A 19,095-nucleotide genomic window follows, 5' to 3' on the forward strand; every position below is an offset into this window, starting at 1 on the left:
GAAACACCATTTGACCCAGCAATCCCATTACTGGGCATATACCCAAAGGATTATACACCATTCTACTATAAAGACACATTCACATGTACGTTTATTGTGGCACTGTTCACAACAGTGAAGACTTGGAATGAACCCAAATGCCCATCAACGATAAACTGAATAAAGAAAATGTGGCACATAGACATCATGGAATACTATGCAGCCATGAAAAAGAATGAGTTCATGTCCTTTGCAGGGACACGGATGAAGCTGGAAACCATCATTCTCAGCAAACTCACACAAGAACAGAAAACCAACCACCGCATGTTCTCACTCATAAGTGGGAGCTGATCAATGAGAACACACGGACACAGGGAGCGGAACATCACACACCAGGGCCTGTTGTGGGGTGGGGGCTAGGGGAGGGAGAGCATTAAAAGAAATACCTAATGTAGATGATGGGTTGATGGGTGCAGCAAACCACCATGGCATGTGTATACCTATGGAACAAACCTGCACATTCTGCACATGTATCCCAGAACTTAAAGTATAATAATGAAAAAATAGCTAATTCATGCTGGGCTTAATACTTAAGTGATGGGTTGACAGGTGCAGCAAAGCACCATGGCACATGTTTATCTATGTACAATCCTGCACATGTGTCCCAGAACTTAAAATAAATTTTTTAAAAATTGCCCAGTCTCAGGTATTTCTTTCGAGCAGTGTGAGAACGGACTAATACAGGCAACCAATGGGCTCTGCTCATTCTCGCAATCCGCATCTGTGCATTCTTGCAATCAGCGTCTCTTTTTTTGCATCCATTCAGGAGCTTCCTTGCACCAAGGGTGATACTGGTAGGAAGGGTAAGGCGAACAGGGTATGGCTGGCATCCCTAGGGGAAGACGAGCCCATGCATCACGGACTGCAGCAGGGGAAGGCACAATGCTCACTGGGTGCTAGAAATTGAGTTTCACCCCTGACATTCAGAAACATCTGTTTGGACAAAGAACAGGGCAGGAATGAAGCCCACTTAATTGTGATCATTTATGTGTGTGTGTGTGTGTGTGTGTGTATATATGTATGTGTGTGTGTGTGTGTGTGTGTGTGTATATATGTATGTGTGTGTGTGTGTGTGTGTGTGTGTATATATATTTTTTTTCCCCCTTGAGACTGAGTCTTGCTCTGTCGCCCAGGCTGGAGTGCAGTGGTGTGATCTCAGTGATGTCTGTATCTTGATGGTAAAGATACAGAGTGTTAAGAAGGAGGAATTACAATGGTTAAAACGATTGTTTAACAATTGTTAAAACGTTCACATTTATCAGCCAAACAAGCAAAAACCAAGTAGAAATGGCCCTAGTCACACAAGACAGCAATGATTCAAGTCTAAAACGTTAACGGAACAAGGAGGATGGGCACCTATGAAGGCATGGTTTGGATCTGTGTAACCAACTTTGTAACCCCAACGGGGATAACTTGAAAATCATAAACCAAGTGCTGAATCGAGATGAAGCTATGATAGGATGGGCCATTTTCCACAGCATTTTCTTCAGAATAACACAGTATCCAAGTATATTTTTCAAGAACTCCTAGATGGGCAGGGAGAAATGAACAGAATCAACATTGTGGGGGAGGGAAGAAAGGAGGGAGGGAAGGAGGGTGGGAGGAAGCAAGAAAGAATGAATGGAAGGAGGGAAGGAAGAAAGGAAGGGAGGGAGGAGGGGAGGGAGAAGGGGAGGGAGAAGAGGAGGGAGAAAGAGCAGGAGGAAAGGATTTGTGGAAGGAAGGAAGGAAGGAGGGAAGGAAGGAAGGAAGGAAGGAAAGAAGGGAAAGGGAAAGGAAGGGAGGGGAGGGGAGGAAGAAAGAATGAATGGAGGGAGGGAAGAAAGAGAGGAAAGGAGGGAGGGAGAAAGGGGAAGAGGAAAGGATGGGTGGAAGGAGGAAAGGAAGGAAGGAAGGGCAAAGTCCCAGAAAAGACTGTGAATAATATATTTAATGAGGCTGAAAATGCAAAATTACAAATAGGAAACACTGTACTATATGAAAAAGGCTTTAAAATGATGTTTTCTGATTCTTAGTATCCTGATGTTACATTTGTAAGTAAAATGTGAAAATCTCAAGGAAATAATTTTCTGAGAGATAGTAATTATCCCAATTTAATCAAGAAAATAAGGTCTAATCAGACCAACAGCTATAAGCAAAAGAGAAAAAAATAATGAAAGAATGGCATGAAGAAAGGTTAGATGAGTGCAGAAGGTATTTTAGAAAATTCTTTTAGACTTTGAAAGAACAGGTAAGTGCCCTGATACTGACTGGTTGGACGAAGAGTCTGAGGTGATTTGATTTGTGAAATTTATGTTGTTCTGACAGAAATTCTGAAAAACAGGTAGCAGAAGAAATTTGCTAGGAGGGCAGGAATTGCTTGATGGGTAACATGTACATACACAGATGAAAAAAATCATAAAAATGTAAACTTAAAAAAATCTTCCACTGAGACATACAAAAGCAAATGTATTTAATGCTAAGAAAAAAAAAATAAGCTAATTTCCAGAAATGCTGTCCATTCTGAAATGCTATTAAAGAGCTCCTAGAATAAATCCAATGTGTGTCCGTAACCACGACCTGAAAATCCGACCTCAGTCAACCTTGGAACTCAACTGGGCTAATCTGAAAATCATCAGGGCCAGGTGTGGAGGCTCAGCCCTGTGACCGCAGCACTCTGAGAGGCCGAGGTGGGAGGAGTGCTTGAGGCCGGGAGTCCAAGAGCAGCCTGGGCAACACAGCGAGACCCTACCTCTATAAAAGGACACAAAAAAAATTATCCGGGTGTGGTGGTGCATGTCTGCGATCCCAGCTCCTTGGGAGGCTGAGGTGGCAGGACTGCTTGAGCACAGAACACAGGAGGTTGAGGCTGCAGCGAGCTACGATTATGCCTCTGTACCTCTGCACTCCAGCCTAGAAAACAGCAAGAGCCCGTCTCAAAATAATATAAAACCCATCATTGAGACTAATATAAAACCCATCATTGAGACCAGGAGGCAGCGCTTGTGGAGAAGGCACTCTGCTCAGAGCAGCAACAGCTTTCAAGCATCTACCCACAGCCAACAGAGCCCCTGAATCAGTCTGCAGCTGCCCTTCCCGACGCACCCTAATAAATTCACCAGTGTCCTAGGAAGCGGGAACCTTCGTGATGCCGGCAGCCGGGGGACACTTCTCCCTGCACTTGTAGGTAGCAAGAGCCGTCCCGCTACACAGAAAGCCCAGCTCTTGGAGCCAAGAGCTGATACAGCCACATCCTGCAAAGTCTTGAGCAGGGATGAAGCTCATGATGGCCTCTGGCCTCCCTTTCTTCCGGAGGGAAGGAACGGGGTGCCTGAATTGCCGGAATTTGCCAGGAAGGAGGGCAGATTCGTTGTCACCCCCTCCTCTCTCGTTTCTCTATATTTCCCAATGTAAAAATAAAGGTGAAATACCGGTATCTCTTAGTCGTTATGCAGGTACGGAGCTCCTCTCTGGAGACCCGAAATCCTATTCACTTTGTTATGGGGCAGATATCCATCTACCCCTAAGACCTACTGCGAAAGAGGATGGAGCGAGATTATTCTCTGTGTGTGTGTGTGTGTGTGTGTGTGTGAGAGAGAGAGAGGAGAGACAGAAAGAGAGAGAAAGCAAAAGAGGGAGAAAAAAAGAACAAAAGACAGAGAAACAGAGGGAGAGAATGGAAGAGAAAGAGAGAGCAGACGGAGGAAAGACACTGAGAAAGACTGTGACACCTAAATAGAAGCAGAGAAAGAGAGTGAAAGAGACAGAGAGTGTGCCAGACAGACAGAGCGAGACACACAAATAAAGCGAGAGACGAAGATAGAGAAAGAAAGAATACGAGACAGGCCGGGCACGGTGGCGCACACTTGTAATCCCAATCGTTTGGGAGGCCGAGGTGGGTGGATCGCCTGAGGTCAGGAGTTCGAGACCAGCCTGGTCAACACGGTGAAACCGTCTCTACTAAAAATATAAAATCTAGTGGAGCGTGCTGGCGGGCGCCTGTAATCTCAGTTACTCAGGAGGCTGAGGCAGGAGAATCGCTTGAACCCAGGAGGCAGAGGTTGTAGTGAGCCGAGGTTGCTCCACTGCACCCCAGACTGAGGGAGAAGAGCAACGCTCTCTCTCAAAAAACAAAAAAAAAAGGAGAGAGACACAGAAACAGAGACAGAGATAAGAAGCAAGAGACAAAGGGAGAGAACAGGAGAGAGACAGAGAAAGTGACAGAGAGGGACAGAGAGGAATAGAATGAGAGAGAGACAGAGGAGGAGAGAGAGAGAGAGACAGAGGTTGTGACAGAGAGGGAGAGAAACAGAGAGAGAGAGAGAGACATACAGAGAGAGAGAGAGGCAGGGAGAGAGAGAGAGGCAGGGAGAGAGAGAGAGGCAGGGAGAGAGAGAGAGGCAGGGAGAGAGAGAGAGGCAGGGAGAGAGAGAGAACAGGACAGAGAGGGACAGAGAGGAATAGAATGAGAGAGAGACAGAGGAGAAGGAGACAGAGGTTGTGACAGAGAGAGAGAAAGAGAGAGAGAGAGAGAAAGAGAGGCAGGGAGAGAGAGAGATGCGTGACATGGTGGGATGAAATTAAGTAAGTGGGTGACGCCTTTGTTTTCACGCTGTTTACTACGAAGGCCGTCCTCTCCCTCTTGAGCACTTGGGATACACCATACCACACAACTCACTTGAGCACTCGGGATACACCGTACCACACAACTCACTTGAGCACTCGGGATACACCGTACCACACAACTCACTTGAGCACTCGGGATACACCACACCACACAACTCACTTGAGCACTCGGGATACACCGTACCACACAACTCACTTGAGCACTCGGGATACACCGTACCACACAACTCACTTGAGCACTCGGGATACACCGTACCACACAACTCACTTGAGCACTCGGGATACACCACACCACGCAACTCACTTGAGCACTTGGGATATACCGTACCACACAACTCACTTGAGCACTTGGGATACACCATACCACACAACTCACTTGAGCACTTGGGATATACCGTACCACACAACTCACTTGAGCACTTGGGATATACCGTACCACGCAACTCACTTGAGCACTTGGGATATACCATATACCACACAACTCACTTGAGCACTTGGGATACACCATATACCACACAACTCACTTGAGCACTTGGGATACACCATACCACACAACTCACTTGAGCACTTGGGATATACCATACCACACAACTCACTTGAGCACTCGGGATATACCGTACCACACAACTCACTTGAGCACTCGGGATACACCATACCACACAACTCACTTGAGCACTTGGGATACACCATACCACACAACTCAAGTGAAAACAATGCTCCTGGGATACACGGCTGCCCTCAGAAACCACCTTCAGGATAAACTCTGTGAACAGTGTTGTCAGGATGGTAACGTGCCCAGATAATTAAACTTGTTCTATGACTCCCAGGTCTGGCCTAGAAAAGATGATTAAAATGAAAGCACCGCTGACCCACCCCCGAGGCAAAGAGCAGATGCCCCAAAGTGCTTGTGTGAGTAAAGCGGAAAGAAAGGCTTTGGAAGACAAGACACTACCCTGGGAGGGCGAGACGTCAATCCTGGTGTTGCCGTGGAAACGGGGACTTGGGAAACGCTTTCCAGAACAATTCTGTCTCCAAGGAGGGAAATCGTCCTCCTGGGAATGCGTTCACATTATCCACCCACAGGACTGGGCTAAAAGTAAACTTCAGGGGAGCTTGGATGAGCAGCCTGGATTGCTAATTAGCGCAGATTTAATGCTCTGGGTAGTTTACACATCGGGAACATCCAAAAGAAGTTACCAAGGGTCTACATGCTGGCTGCTCTCTGGATACACTGGAACCAGTTAAAACGTAATTCCTAAGAAGCCGTTTCCCACTGTGTTCACATTTAAAAGCTTGAAGAGTAACGCTCCTGGGCTCAAAATGGAAAAAGCCGGGAAAATCCAACCGCAACAAAATCCCCACCACCACCACCGCCCCCCACGCTGCACGCCCCGTAAGCGGCGATAGTATCTGTCCGCTCATGGCGCCGAAGACAAAGCTGGAGGAACCGAGGCCGGCCCGGACCCTTCTCAGGGGCACAGCAGGAACCTCCCTCCACCCCCGACCCAGCATGGAACTCAAGGGAGACCTTGAGCTTCTTCCAGGAGGGAAATTGCAGGCACTTCGCTGGCTGGGAGACGTCAATGAGCTACTCGATAAACAAGAAGGTAATAGTAGGTTAAAATAATAACCAAGGAAATGAACCGTCAGGGATGTTTCCTTCCCTGTACAAACTAAAGAGAACATCTTAGCATCTGTCCCTGAGGTAGTGTGCAGACACTCACACCTCGTGTAAATTAGTTCTACCCCCGTGGAAGACAGTGTGGCGATTCCTCAAGGATCTAGAACCACAAATACCATTTGACCCAGCAATGCCATTACTGGGTATATACCCAAAGGATTATAAGTCATTCTACAATAAAGACACGTGTACACGTATGTTTCCTGCAGCACTATTCACAATAACAAAGTCTTGCAAGCAACCGAAATGCCCATCAATGATAGAAAAGGTGGCACATAGACACCATGGAACACTATGCAGCCACAAAAAAGCATGAGTTCATGTCCTTTGCAGGGACATGGATGAAGCTGGAAACCATCGTTCTCAGCAAACTCACACAAGAACAGAAAACCAACCACCGCATGTTCTCACGCGTAAGTGGGAGCCGAACAATGAGATCACATGGACACGGGGGGGAGAACATCACACACCAGGGCCTGTCAGGGGCTGGGGGGCAGGGGAGGGAGAGCCTTAGGACACACACCTAATGTAGGTGACAGGTTGAGGGGGCAGCAGACCACCATGGCACGTGTCTACGTATGGAACAAACCTGCCCGTTCTGCACCTGTGCCCCAGAACTTATAATAAAACAAAGGAAGAAACTCCCACCTGTACCCTATGGAATCCGCTGGCAGAAGGCCTCCATGTGGGAGAGGGAGCGACTGAACTCTGACCCCTGTTCCTTGCTCTAAATTTCTTCTGGAGGGTCCTGGGGGAGGTCCTGCCCATGGGCCGCATCCAACGTGCTTTTACCGCTGACCCCAAGTCTTCAGACAAAGCTCCACGTCCTTAACCAACTGCAAGTCCAAAAGCCTTCAAATCCACCTTGTTCCTGTAAGCAACCCCACCCCCTGCCCAGCTTCAAGATAGCTTTTTTTTTTTTTTTGAGACGGAGTTTCACTCTTGTTGCCCAGGCTGGACTGCAGTGGCGTGATCTTAACTCACTGCAACCTCTGCCTCCCGGGTTCAAGTGATTCTCCTGCCTCAGCCTCCCGAGTAGCTGGGATTACAGGAACGTGCCACCACGCCCGGGTACTTCTTTGTATTTTTAGTCGAGACAGGATTTCACAGTGTTAGCCAGGCTGGTCTCGAACTACTGACCTCAAGTGATCCGCCCGCCTCGGCCACCCAAAGTGCTGGAATTACAGTCGTAAGTCACTGCGCCCAGTCCCAGATACCACTTTTTAGGTCAAATCAACGCATAACTTCCATGTATTGATTTGTGACTGTTGATGAAGAGTCAAACTCTGTAAAATGTTTGAAGAGATTGACTCTGAGCCAAATATGAGCGACCATAGCCTGTGACACAGCCCTCAGGAGGTCCTGAGAACATGTATCCCAGGTGGTCGGGGCACAGCTTGATTTTAATATTTTAGGGAGGCATAAGACATCAATCAAATGCATTTCAGAAAGACATTGGTTTGGTTGAGAAAGGCGGGACAACTCAACCTCGGGGCTGCCAGGCTTTAGGTAAGTTTAAATATGTTCTGGTTGACAACTGGTTGAGTTTATCTGAAGACCTGGAATCAACAGAAAAGAAATGTCCAGGTGGAGATAAAGGATTGTGGGAACCAAGTTTTATTGTGCACAGGGAGCTCTCATACAGGAGACTTCAGAGAGAGTAGGTTGTAAACATTTCTTATCAGACCTAAAAGGGTGCCTGGCTCTTAGTTGATTATGTCCTAGATCTAGGAAGGAATGAAGGAACAAGGAGGAACAAGGAAGAAGGAAGGAAGGAAGGGGAGGGGAGGGGAGGGGAAGGGAGGGGAGGGGAGGGGAGGGGAAGGGAGGGGAGGGATGGGAGGGAAGGAGGTAAGGAAGGGGGAGGGAAGGAGGTAAGGAAGGGGGAGGAAAGGAGGTAAGGAAGGGGGAGGGAAGGAGGGGGGAAGGGAAGGAGGGAAGGAGGTAAGGAAGGGGGAGGGAAGGAGGTAAGGAAGGGGGAGGGAAGGAGGGAAGGAGGGAAGGAAGGGGGAGGGAAGGAGGGAAGGAGGGAAGGAAGGGGGAGGGAAGGAGGGAAGGAAGGGGGAGGGAAGGAGGGAAGGAGGGAAGGAAGGGGGAGGGAAGGAGGTAAGGAAGGGGGAGAGAAGGAGGGAAGGAGAGAAGGAAGGGGGAGGGAAGGAGGGAAGGAGGGAAGGAGGGAAGGAAGGGGTAGGGAAGGAGGGAAGGAAGGGGGAGGGAAGGAGGGAGGGAAGGGGGGAAGGAGGGAAGGAGGGAGGGAGGGAGGAAGGGAGGGAAGGAAGGAAAGGGGAAAGGAAGGGAGGAAGGGAGGAAGGGAGGGAAGGGAGGGAAGGGAGGGAAGGGAGGTAAGAGAGGGAGGGAGGAAAGGCAGGTCTGTATAGAATGTGGATTTTTCCCACAAGAGACTTGTCAGGGCCATTTCAAGGTATGGCCAGGAAATATCCTTTGGGGTTAAATATGTTGTTTTTCCTTGTCTCATGATGTTATGCCAGAGCCGCGTTGGAAAGTAAGCTACCATACATGGGGTTAAATAAAACCCATCTGATGAGAACTCCCCAGACCCGAGTCAGGAATTTGGGCAAGATAAAAAGACCAGAACTTCGTCATCAGGACTTTGCCTGGAGCTTCTTCTGTGCTGAAATTTATCCTTGCCATGAAACACTATGGCTGAGAAGCCATCGAAAAGATGGGGTCTTAGGCTAGGCGCAGGGGCTTACACCTGCCATCTTGGTGCCCGGCCAAGTCTCGTTTTCTGTTTGGCCGTCAGACAATGGGGCTCTCCACTTGCGGTGACACCCTCAGCTCCTTGTCTTTGGGAGTTTGCTTCTTCAAAACCAGCAAAAAGGGCGGGGTGCGGCGGCTCTCGCTTGTCATCCCAGCACTGTGGGAGGCTGAGGTGGGCGGATCATCTGAGGTCAGGAGTTCAAGACCAGCCTGGCCAACATGGTGAAACACCGTCTCTAATAAAAATACAAAAATGAGCCAGGCATGGTGGCAGGCGCCTGTAATCCCAGCTACTCAGGAGGCTGAGGCAGGAGAATTGCTTGAACCTGGGAGGTGGAGGTTGCAGTGAGCGGAGATTGTGACACTGCACTCCAGCCTGGGTGATAGAGTGAGACTCTGTCTCAAAAAAATAAAAAATAAAAACCCAGCAAAAGGATCTCTGAGGCCGTCTCAGGTTTCTTTGAAGAAGAAGAATTATGCATTCATCTCACCCTCTTTAAGGCAGGTCCACCACAGATGATCTCTCCTTTGATTAAACCCACGTATGCCTAGTGTTCCATTATCGGAACGCTAAGCATGTGGGAGTTATTATATCCTACTGCTCAAGGTCATCGCCAAGATCTGACGGCAAAAATTCAAAAACTTGCAACTTCAGGCATAACTGCATTAACTCAAAGTTTTGAATCAAAGTCTCCATTAGTTTAGAGGTTAATTTTGCCACAGCTGAGAATATGCCCCAGCCTAGGAAAAACAGACACAAGTCACCATAGGATCTGTGGTCCGTGCCTCTGCTCTGCTCTGCTCTTTTCTTTTCGAGACAGAGTCTCCCTCTGTCACCCAGGCTGGAGTGCAGTGGCGCCATCTCAGCTCGCTGCACCCTCTGCCTCCTGGGTTCAAGCAATTCTCCTGCCTCAGCCTCCCGAGTAGCTGGGATTACAAATGCACACCACCACGCCTGGCTCATTTTTGTATTTTCAGTACACATGGGGTTTCACCATGTTTGTCAGGCTGGTCTCGAACTCCTGACCTCGTGAGCTGTCTGTCTTGGCCTCCCAAAGTGCTGGGATTACAGGCGTGAGTCACTGTGCCCGGCCCTGTGCTTTTTCCAAGGATGGTTTTGAGGGCTTTGGTATATAAAGGGAAAAAAGCAGGCAGGAGGGAAAGAGGAAAGAAAAAAAAAAGGAAAGTAGATAAAAGAGGCAAATGATTACATTCTTGTGAGGGTGTGATTGGCACTCACTGAATCCACATTTTACATGTGAAAGTGGGGGGACAGGAACAGTCAGTCATGAATTCATTTCACGCACAGTGAATCCCCTTTTGCATGAGACAAGGTAAACATACAGAAGGGGAAGATGTCAAACATGCATTTGTCCCAGGGTGGCTGGAGAGATCATTTCCAGTCTTCTCTTTGTCCCGCACTTGTGAAGACGAGTTGTTAATTTACATTGTCAGGGAGAAATTCAACAGAAGTCTGTTTGAGGGGAAAGATTTTGGGGACCGCAACAAATTTTCTCGTGAGCAATTTGTGAGAGCGTCTCCGCTGGGGAGGGATGTGCAGAAATGAAGAGGCTACAACAGATGTCTGAAGATAGTCCTGAAGGCCAGGGGCAGTGGCTCATGCCTGTAATACCAGAGCTTTGGGAGGCTGAGGCAGGAGGATTGCTTGAGCCCAGGAGTTCAAGACCAGCCTGGGCAACACGATGAAACCTTGTGTCTATCAAAAATACAGAAAAAAAAAAAAAAAGTAGCTGGCTGTGGTGATGGTGGTGCACGCCTGTAGTCCCAGCTACTTGGGAGGCTGAGGTGGGAGGATCACTTGAGCCCAGAAGGTCAAGGCTGCAGTGAGCTATGACTCTGCCACCGCACTCCAGCCTGGGCAACACAGTGAGACCTCACCTCAAAAAAGAAAAAAACAATGCCCCTCCAGCCAGATGAATGCACATGATCACTGGTTGGCATGGAAGGACAGGAAGGGGTGACGATGGAGTGGGTCCTTGAGGATTCCTCCTCATTTCCTTGCTATACCGTCCAGGCAGATAAGGACACCATGACCGTAACAAGCAGCACAGGAAGCAGTGAGACAAAGAGGAAGACCTTCCCCAGAAGTGCTCTGAAAGCCGCCCGGGGAAACGGATCAGCTGCTGCTTTCTGGTCCACAGGACAGGAAGGGGTGACGATGGAGTGGGTCCTTGAGGATTCCTCCTCATTTCCTTGCTATACCGTCCAGGCAGATAAGGACACCATGACCGTAACAAGCAGCACAGGAAGCAGTGAGACAAAGAGGAAGACCCTACCCAGAAGTGCTCTGAAAGCCGCCCGGGGAAACGGATCAGCTGCTGCTTTCTGGTCCACAGGACAGGAAAGTCACTAGAAGGAACCACATGGATTGGAAATTCAAGTGTTTACCAGGAAAACTTTCTGAGTGGGAAGCGGACATTCTGAAAACACACAACGGAAGAGGGTGGTGGCTGTACCATCAAGACCAGTCACAGCCCAAGATCACTGGGAGAAAACATGCAAGTGAAGGCAGCAAGGAAGAGAGACAAGGAGGGAAGGCGAGGAGGGGGCGTTTCTCAGACTTGGGGAAAAGCAGTTTGTCCACAGAATATGCCAAGAGCAGCGCAAATCCCACAAGCTCAAGCAGAACCAGGGCACAAACGATGGATGGGTCGGGCATTTCCAAGCCCGAACTCAGTGAATTTGTCCGTTCCATTATGTTCAAATGTGAGGGGCCCTACAAGAATTGTTCAGAATAGCAAGACTTGGAATGAACCCAAATGCCCATCAATGACAGACTGGATAAAGAAATTGTGGCACATATACACCATGGAATACTACGCAGCCATGAAAAAGGACGAGTTCATGTCCTTTCCAGGGACATGGGTGAAGCTGGAAACCATCCTTCTCAGCAAACTCACACAGGAACAGAAAACCACACACCGCATGATCTCATTCATCAGTGGGAGTTGAACAAAGAGAACATATGGCCACAGGGAGGGGAACATCACACACCAGGGCCTGTCAGGGGGTTGGGGGCTAGGGGAGGGGTAGCATTAGGAGAAATACCTAATGTAGATCTTGGGTTGATGGGTGCAGCAAACCACCATGGCACGTGTATACCTATGTAACAAACCTGCACGTTCTGCACATGTGCCCCAGAACTTAACACACAATTTTTTAAAAAAATTGTTTCCTTCTCGATTTAGCCTGCACCTTGGGTTATAGCGTCAGAGGCGTTTGAACCAGAGCTACTCTAACTTGAACAGGAGCTGGGAAAAATGAGGCTGAGACCTGCCAGGCTGCATTCCCAGGAGGTTGAGGTGTTCTAAGTCACAGGATGAGAGAGAGGAGATCGGCAGAAGATACAGGTCATAAGGACCTTGCTGGTAAAACAGGTTGCGGTAAAGAAGCCGGCCAAACCCCACCAAAACCAAGATGGCGACGAGAGTGACCTCTGGCCTTCCTCACTGTTGATTATACGCTAACTCTGATGCATTCGCTGCTAAAAGACACTTCCGTCAGCCTCACGGCAGTTTACAGCTGTCACAGCAATGCCAGGAAGTTACCCTATACGGTCAAAAAGGGGAGGAACCCTCGCTTCCCAGAACTGCCCACCCCTTTCTCAGAAAACTCAGAAGAATCTTTCCCTTGTTTAGCACAGAATCAAGAAATAACCGTAAACATCACCAACAGACGGCCCTCGGGGCTGCTCTGCCGATGGAGTGGCCCTCGGGGCTGCTCTGCCGATGGAGTGGCCCTCGGGGCTGCTCTGCCGATGGAGTGGCCGTTCTTCATTCCTGTACTTTCTTAATCAACTTGCTTTCACTTACTCTATGGACTCGCCCCAAATTCCTTCTTGCACGAGATCCGAGAGCCCTCTCTTGGGGTCAGGATCAGCACCCCTTTCCAGAAACAAGGCCTCATGTTTTCTAGAATCAGTTCATTACCTTGTGTGCCCACTGACAATTGTAATGCTCTAACCCAGGAGCTGGTCAACTGCAGCCCTCCAGCAAAATCCAGCCCCTTGCCTATTTCTGTGCACCTGGTAAACCAAAAAACTATTTCCACATCTTTTGAACAGTTGGTTAAAAAAAAATCAAAAGAAGGAGAACACAGTTGACTGTCGGACAACAGACATCTGAACTGAGCAGATTCACCTACGTGGACTTTCACCCCTGAAATGACTCCTTCTCCCTTCTCGTCCCCTCCCCTCCTCCTCCCCCTCCTCCCCCTCCTCCCCCTCCTCCTCCCCCTCCTCCTCCCCCTCGTCTCCCTACTCCTGCAGAGTGCGGTGGCTCACGCCTATAATCCCAGCACTTTGGAAGGCTGAGGCGGGCAGATCACAAGGTCAGGAGTTGGAGACCAGCCTGGCCAATACGGTGAAACCGCGTCTCTACTAAAAATACAAAAATTAGCCAGGTGTGGTGGCATGTGCCTGTAATCTCAGTTACTTGGGAGGCTGAGACAGAAGAATTGCTTGAACCCGGGAGGCGGAGGTTGCAGTGAGCCGAGATCACGCCATTACACTCCAGCCTGGGCGACAGAGAGAGACTGTGTCTCAAAAAACAAAAAAGAGGATGAAGACGTTTATGATGATCCACTTCCACTTAGTAAGTAGTAAAATATTTTCTCTTCTCTTCCTTAGAATTTTCTCTTCTTTAGCTGACTTTATTGTAAGAATACCGTATACAATACACGTAACATACAAAATACGTATTAATTGACTCTGTGTGTTACAAATAAAGCTTCTGGTAAAGAGTCACTACGAGTACTTAACTTTTAGAGGAGTCAGAACTTATGCATAGATTTTTCAACTGCATGGAGGTTGGCACCCCTAACCCCCGTGTTGTTCAAGGGTCAGCTGTATTTTATTTTATTTTTTTGAGACGAGTTTCACTCTTGTTGCCCTGGCTGGAGTGCAATGACATGATCTTGGCTCACCACAATCTCCAGCTCACCAATTCAAGCAATTCTGCTGCCTCAGCCTCATGAGTAGCTGGGATTACAGGTGTGCACTACCACGCCCAGCTAATTTTTTGTATTTTTAGTAGAGACGGGGTTTCCCCATGTTGGTCAGGCTGGTCTTGAACTCCCGACCTCAGGTGATCCGCCCGTCTCGGCCTCCCAGAGTGCTGGGATGACAGCTGTGAGCCACTGTGCCCGGCCCGGTCAACTGTATTTTGTGACACACGGTGAGTATATACATTTAAATCTCAGTGTCCCTCAAGATTCTTAGTAGAACACGGAACATGCCCATTCATTTACTACATATTGAGTAGTTGTGGCAGCGATCATGGGACCCAAAGAACTTGACAGATTTCCCCATGTGTTTTTTTTTTTTTTGAGATGGGGTCTTGCTCCGTCACCCAGGCTGGAGTGCAGTGGCGCAATCTCGGCTCACTGCAAACTCTGCCTCCTGGATTCAAGAGATTCTCTTGCCTCAGCCTCCTGAGTAGCTGGGATTACAGGCACACACCACTACACCTGGCTAATTTTTTGTATATTTAGAGGAGACGGGGTTTCGCCACGTTGGCCAGGTTGGTCTCAAACTCTTGACCTCAGGCGATCTGCTGGCTTCGGCCTCCCAAAGTACTGGGATTACAGGCGTGAGCCACCACGCCAGGCCCACTACCTGACCTTTTAAGAAGTTTGTCCACCCCTGCTATGGTCAGAGCTCATAACTGGTACCTTGAAATCTGTCTGCTATGTTCTCATGCAGAACTTCAAAAGAGTTATACATTGTGCCAGTAGCAAAAAAAAAAAAAAAAAAAGGGCCAGGCGCAGTGGCTCAACCTGTAATCCCAACACTTTGGGAGGCCGAAGTGGGTGGATCACGAGGTCAAGAGTTCCAGATCAGCCTGACCAACATGGTAAAACACCATCTCTACTAAAAATATAAAAATTAGCTGGGCGTGGCGGCGGGCATCTGTAATCCCAGCTACTCAGGAGGCTAAGGCAGCAGAATTGCTTGAACCTGGGAGGTGGAGGTTGCAGTGAGCCAAGATCGTATCACTGTACTCCAGTGAGACTCTGTCTCAAAAGAAAAAAAAAAGAGATGAAGTTATGAAAATAATAAGCCCAAACTAATTTTGATTTTTGTGTTTAAAGGACTATTCCTGGAGAAAAAAAACATTTGGAGGCTCTGTGCGGTGGCTCACGCTTGTAATCCCAGAATTTTGAAAGGACGAGATGGGCAGATCCCGAGGTCAGGAGTTTGAGGACAGCCTGGCCAACACAGTGAAACCCTGTCTCTCCTAGAAGTACAAAAATTGGCTGGGCATGGTTGTGCACGCCTGTAATCCCAGCCATTTGGAAAGCTGAGGCAGGAGGATCGTTTGAACCCAGGAAGTGGAGGCTGCAGTGAGCCGAGATCGCACCACTGCACTCCAGCCTGGGTGACAGAGCGAGATTCCATCTCAAAAAAAAAAAAAGAAAAGAAAAGAAAAACAAGATGAAGTTATGAGATGACGTTATGAAAATAAGCTCAAATGAACTAAATCTGACTTTTGTCTTTATAGCATTATTCCTGGACGTTAAAAAAATTTGGAAGCCACACACTGCAAGCTGCCATGTGTTTAAATGTGCTGCTGGACTGCTATGGCTACTAAGCACAGACGCAGCCCCAGCTGGCACCAAAGTGGCCACTTGGAGAGGTGAGAAATGAATAAAGTGGCTACGCTCTCCACAGGAGGCTGTAAGGTCCAAACACAACTGATCAGTAAAAAGGTCACTCCTCCTCCTCCAAACTCCTTCCCTGACCACGGGACCAAAAACCTGCATCTTTCATTCAAGTTTCACTTGCGCCACCACATCCAGCTGATTTTTACGTTTTCAGTAGAGACAGGGTTTCACCATATCGGTAGGAGCAGAAGGACGAGGGAGAGGAGGGGGAGGAGGAGGATGAGGGAGAGGAGGAGGACGAGGGGAAGGAGGGAGAAGAAGAGGAGGAGGAGGACAAGGGAGAAGAGGACAAGGGGGAGGAGGGAGAGAAGAAGGGGAGGAGAAGGGAGAGGAGGAGGGGGAGGAGGGAGAGGAGGAGGAGGGAGAGGAGGAGGAGGGAGAGGAGGAGAGGAGGAGGAGGGAGAGGAGGCAGAGGAGGAGGAGGGAGAGGAGGAGGAGGGAGAGGAGGAAGAGGAAGGAGAGAAGGAGGGAGAGGAGGGAGAGGAGGAGGAGGGAGAGGAGGGAGAGGAGGAGGAGGGAGAGGAGGGAGAGGAGGAGGAGGGAGAGGAGGGAGAGGAGGAGGAGGGAGAGGAGGGAGAGGAGGAGGAGGGAGAGCAGGGAGAGGAGGAGGAGGGAGAGGAGGGAGAGGAGGAGGAGGGAGAGCAGGGAGAGGAGGAGGAGGGAGAGGAGGGAGAGGAGGAGGAGGGAGAGGAGGGAGAGGAAGGAGAGGAGGAGGAGGAGGGAGAGGAGGAGGGAGAGGAAGAGAGAGAAGAAGGAGGGGGAGGAGGAGGGAGAGGAAGGAGGGGGAGGAGGAGGGAGAGGAAGGAGGAGGAGGGAGAGGAAGGAGGGGGAGGAGGAGGGAGAGGAAGGAGAGGAGGAGGAGGGAGAGGAAGGAGAGGAGGAGGAGGGAGAGGAGGGAGAGGAAGAGGGAGAGGAAGGAGGGAGAGGAGGAAGGAGAGGAAGAGGGAGAGGAAGCAGGGGGAGGAGGAGGGAGAGGAAGGAGGGGGATGAGGAGGGGGAGGAAGGAGGGGGAGGAGGAGGGAGAGGAAGGAAGGGGAGGAGGAGGGAGAGGAAGCAGGGGGAGGAGAAGGGAGAGGAAGGAGGGGGATGAGGGGGAGGAAGGAGGGGGAGGAGGAGGGAGAGGAAGGAGAGGAGGAGGAGGGAGAGGAAGGAGAGGAGGAGGGAGAGGAAGGAGAGGAGGAGGAAGAGGAAGGAGAGGAGGAGGAGGAGGGAGAGAAGGGAGAAGAGGAGAGAGGAGGGGAGAAGAAGGAGGGAGAGCAGGGGAGGAGGAGGCAGAGGTGGGACAGGAGGAGGTAAAGGGGGGAGAAGGACGGGAAGGAGAAGGAGGGGGAGGACCTTCATCCTTTTGGCAACAGGAACTGGCTTCACGGAAGACAGTTTTTCCATGGCCTGAAAATGCGGGACGATGGTTTTAGGATGTTTGCACACATTGCATTTATTGTGCACGCTATTTCTTTTCTTTTCCTTTTTTTTTCCTTTGAGATGGACTCTCGCTCTGTCGCTCAGGCTGGAGTACAATGGTGCAGTCTCAGCTCATTGCACCTCCGCTTCCTGGGTTCAAGCAATTCTGCTGTCTCAGCCTCCTGAGTAGCTAGGATTACAAGTGTGCACCACCACATCTGGCTAATTTTTATATTTTCAGTAGAGACGGGGTTTCACCATGTTGGTCAGGCTGGTCTCGAACTCATGACCTCAAGCGATCCGCCCGCCTCGGCCTCCCAAAATGCTGGGATGACAGGCGTGAGCCACCGCGCCCGGCCCTCGATTTTATTTTAAAGATTATTTCTTGAAGGAGTTGAACTCGAGTGAGCACACACTTCCCCCAGTGTTTGTCTCTTTCACTGTTTGGTGTGTCATGAAAGGAAAGATGAAAAGATCCAAATGTTATTCGTTCCTCTCAGAAACGACCTCGCTCCTTGTCTGGAGGGGAACGCCTGGCGCTCAGCCGCACACCCTGGGGGCCCTGATGTTCCGACCTGGGAATGAGGTCGCCGCATCTGTACAGTAATGACTGTCGTTCCGTTAGGTGCCACAGCCGTTTTCCGCATCATCTTCCCTGGGGTCGTAAAGAACACATTCAGGTTTGGCAGAATGTGTTCATCAAAGCTGTTCAACCTTTCCAGAGAATACACAACATCAACACAGAAAACCTGTTTTTCCTCCAGATGACTGTGGCTTATTGCTTTCATGCAGGCGATCTCTTTTATAAGCCGCCTTCTTTTTTTTTTTTGAGACGGAGTCTTACTCTGTTGCCCAGGCTGGAGTGCAGTAGCATGATCTCGGCTCACTGCAACCTCCGCCTCCCAGGTTCAAGCAATTCTCCTGCCTCAGCCTGCCGAGTAGCTGGGATTAGAGGCACCCGCCACCACGCCCGGCTAATTTTTTTGTATTTTTAATAGAGACAGGGTTTCACCACATCAGCCAGGCTGGTCTCCAACTCCTGACCTCGTCATCTGCCCACCTCGGCCTCCCACAGTGCTAGGATGACAGGCGCGAGCCAGCGCACCCAGCCGTTTTATTGATTGATTGATTTTCTTTCCTTTTTAAAGACAGAGGTTCCTTCTTCCTAACTGAACTGAGATATTAGCACAGGTACCAACACTCGGCTACAGCTCGAGGACTGAAGAAGGTTTTTGTCCCGAGCTAACGCTGAAGGTATTCACCACCCTGCACTCCACACCGTGCAGACAGAGGGCAGGACTCCAGAAACCGCAGGAAACAAAAGAGCTGCAAACTCTCGCACCTCGTCAGCCTCAAAACAGGATGTGTCATTGCTACGGTCGAACTGTGACTCCCCAAAAGCGGAGTCCTCATGGAACCTTGTTTGGAGAAAGGTTCTTTCCAGACGTGACTAAGGTAAAAGTCTTGAGACGAGATCATCGCGGAATATTTGAGTGCGTCATAAATCTAATGACTAGTGTCCCAATAAGAGACGGAAGAGCAGACACAGACACAGAGGAGGCGGCCACGTGGAGACGGAGGCAGAGATGGAGTGATGTGGCCACAAGCCCAGGGATGCCTGGAGCTCCCAGGAGCGGAAACAGGCAGGAAGGATCCTCCCTTACAGCCTCCAGAGGGAACTGGATGAGAGACTGTAACGGGTCGAACAGCGGCCCCTGGAAAGATCTGTCCACATCCCAGAGCCCAGAACCTGGAATGAGGCCTTATTTACAAGTAAAGAACTGTGCAGATTCAATGAGCTAAGGATCTCAGATGCGATTGTCCTGGATTAGGCTGGGCCCCAAAGCCAAGGACAGGTGTCCCTGTAAGAGACAGAAGAGGAGACACAGACACAGAGGAGAAGGCCACATGGAGACGGAGGAAGAGACTGGAGTGATGCGGCCACAAGCCCAGGGACGCCTGGA

At 49.7% G+C, this 19,095-nt stretch overlaps 1 protein-coding gene and 1 long non-coding RNA gene across 13 annotated transcripts in view; one reads left to right on the forward strand and one right to left on the reverse strand.

Annotated features, from left to right (window-relative positions):
- The window catches only part of LOC102121273 (polyprenol dehydrogenase), a 389,469-nt gene that overhangs the window by 143,467 nt on the left and 226,907 nt on the right, over nt 1-19,095 (reverse strand). The window lies entirely within an intron of this gene.
- LOC141409497 (uncharacterized) lies at nt 13,520-15,734 on the forward strand. Its single transcript, XR_012430443.1, has 2 exons — nt 13,520-13,659; nt 15,568-15,734. It is a non-coding gene; the product is annotated as an uncharacterized lncRNA (long non-coding RNA).

Source organism: Macaca fascicularis, chromosome Y (genome assembly GCF_037993035.2).
Source record: "Macaca fascicularis isolate 582-1 chromosome Y, T2T-MFA8v1.1".
In the NCBI taxonomy this organism is placed as follows: domain Eukaryota; kingdom Metazoa; phylum Chordata; class Mammalia; order Primates; family Cercopithecidae; genus Macaca; species Macaca fascicularis.